The following is a 2,829-nucleotide window of genomic DNA, read 5'->3' on the forward strand; positions in this document are numbered from 1 at the left end:
GTAATTATTTTTCCTTCCAAACCCAGGTCAAGGCCAGGCACGGTGGCTCACGCCTGTAATCCCAGCACTTTGGGAGGCCGAAGCGGGCAGGTCACCTGAGGTCAGGAGTTCGAGACCAGTCTGACCAACATGGAGAAACCCTGTCTCTACTAAAAATACAAAATTAGCAGGGCATGGTGGCACATGCCTATAATCCCAGCTACTTGGGAGGCTGAGGCAGGACAATCGCTTGAACCCAGGAGGCGGAGGTTGCGGGGAGCTGAGATCGCACCATTGCGCTCCAGCCTGGGCAACAAGAGCGAAACTCCGTCTCAACAACAACAAAAAAAAAACAACGACAAAAACCCAGGTCGAGTAGTGCCTCTTTCAGGAAGCCTGCTCTGACCACTGACTGCCCCCACCACCAGGCTGGATGCCTCTGTGCTTTAGCAAGTGCGCTGCTTCCTTATTTTTTTTTTTTCTTTTTTGAGACAGGGTTTCACTATGTTGCCCAGGCTAGAGTGCAGTGGCTATTTTACAGGCATGACCATAGTGCACTGCAGCCTCAAACTCCTGGGCTCAGTCTATCCTCCCGCCTCAGCTTCCCGAGTAACTGAAACTACAGGCATGAGCCACCACACACAAATATGTTTCTTTTTATGAGAGTACTTACCATGTTCTTTTTCTGTTGTCTTCCTTCCCTTCCTACTAGACTTGAGTACCTTGAGGGCAGGGCCTGGGTTTTATCTATTTCTGTGTCCTCAGTGTCCAGCACACAGCGTGACACAAAGGAGAGGTATTTATTGAGCACATGCCCAGTGAAAAGAATGTGCAGTAAAAGAGTTATCATCAGTTAGGGAATTTACTCCCACACCTCCAAGGAATTCCTAGTTTAGGAAAGGCTTTTTTTGTTGGAGAATAAATTATTTACAAGCATCTGACCTCCTAGGAAAAGGCTAGAACAGTGAATAGTAGATGACAGGTGAGAATGACTAGGGAAGTATAATTTTATCACCATTCCAAAACACACATACATTGTTCCTGGTAGATGCATAATTTGTAGGAGATGGACACAGCACCCTCTTATAGAAGGGTCCCCTGGGCCGGGTGTGGTGGCTCATGCCTGTAATCCCAGCACTTTGGGAGGCCGAGGCAGGTGGATCATGAGGTCAGGAGTTCGAGACCAGCCTGGCCAACATGGTGAAACCCTATCTCTACTAAAAATACAAAAATTAGCTGGGCGTGGTAGCACATGCCTGTAGTCCCAGCTACTTGGGAGGCTGAGGCAGGAGAATCGCTTGAACCCAGGAGGCAGAGGTTGCAGTGAGCCAAGATCATGCCACTGCACTCTAGCCTGGGTAACAGAGCGAGACTCAACCCCGTCTCAGAAAAAAAAAAAAAAAGTGGAGGGGTGGGGGCCAGAGAAGAGACAAGGGCATGAGCATTGGATCGCCATGCCTTTCTTGGATGTGCTGAAAAGGTTCAGCCTTAACATAGATTGATGGTGGACAATCCAAAGTGCTGAACAGCCCTACAAGATTCCTGCTCGATGCCAGGCTTTTCAAAAAGAATGGATACAATGTGCACATGGAATCGTTAGCATCCAGGCAGAGAAAGAGTGCAAGATAGAATATGATGATTTTGTAGAGTGTATACTTCAGCAGAAAATGATGAGACGTCTGAGTACCATTAGGAAGCAGCGGGATAAGCTGATGAAGGAAGGGAAGTACACCCCTCCACCTCACCACGTGGGCAATGGGGAGCCTTGGCACTGAGCAGAGCAGCTGCTGATGGCTGGAGGCTGATTTTCCTGTTCTCTGTTCTCCACTGGAAAGGTTGTTTACAGAAAACCTCCTTGTCAAAGTGTGTAAAAATAAAGGATTGCTCCATTCTCCACCCCCCCAAAAAATAATGTCTAGCTTGCAGGATTTGCACGAGGATTTTACAGTAATAGCCAATACTTATATAACAGTTATATCTTGCCAAGTCCTATTTTTTTCTTTCTTTTTTTTTTTTTTTTATTTTTTTGAGACAGAGTCTTGCTCTGTCACCCAGGTTGTAGTGCAGTGGCATGATCTCAGCTCACTGCAACCTCCGCTTCGGGGGCACAAACAATTCTCCTGCCTCAGCCTCCCAGGTAGCTGGGACTACAAGTGTGCACCACAACGCCTCGCTAATTTTTGTATTTTTAGTAGAGACAGGGTTTGGCCATGTTGGCCAGGCTGATCTCAAACTCCTGGCCTCAAGTAATCCACCCTCCTTGGCCTCCCAAGTTCTGGAATTATATGACTAAGCCACTGTGGCTGGCCTTGCCAGGTCCTATTTTAAGAGCCTTATATATGTAATAGTATAAATATATAGTAACTCAGTTAATCTGCTAGATGCTCTGAGTTAAGTAAGATTATCACACCAATTTTATAGGTAAAGAGACACAGCCGGGCGTGGTGGCTGATGCCTGTAATCCCAGCACTTTGGGAGGCCGAGGCAGGTGGATCATGAGGTCAGGAGTTCGTGACCAGCCTGGCCAAGATGGTGAAACCCCATCTCTACTACAAATAATAAAATTAGCCATGCGCAATGGCAGGTGCCTGTAATCCCAGCTACTCTGGAGGCTGAGGCAGGAGAATTGCTTGAACCTGGGAGGCGGAGGTCGCAGTGAGCCGAGATAGCACCACTGCACTACAGCCTGGGAGACAGAGTGAGACTCCATCTGAAAAAAAAAAAAAAAAAAAAGAAAGAAACAGACACACAGATGTGTCACATAACTTCTGTAAGATCACATGGCTAGTAAATGTGGAGCTGGGAGTGAAACCCAGGCAGAATGGCTTGCTCTAGAGTCCATGCTCCTAA

The 2,829-nt window shown here is 47.3% G+C and overlaps 1 pseudogene; it reads left to right on the forward strand.

Annotated features, from left to right (window-relative positions):
• Window positions 1-1,433: 1,433 nt before the first annotated feature.
• On the forward strand, window positions 1,434-1,754 carry LOC100605783 (annotated as a pseudogene).
• Window positions 1,755-2,829: the final 1,075 nt, after the last annotated feature.

Source organism: Nomascus leucogenys, chromosome 9 (assembly GCF_006542625.1).
Source record: "Nomascus leucogenys isolate Asia chromosome 9, Asia_NLE_v1, whole genome shotgun sequence".
In the NCBI taxonomy this organism is placed as follows: domain Eukaryota; kingdom Metazoa; phylum Chordata; class Mammalia; order Primates; family Hylobatidae; genus Nomascus; species Nomascus leucogenys.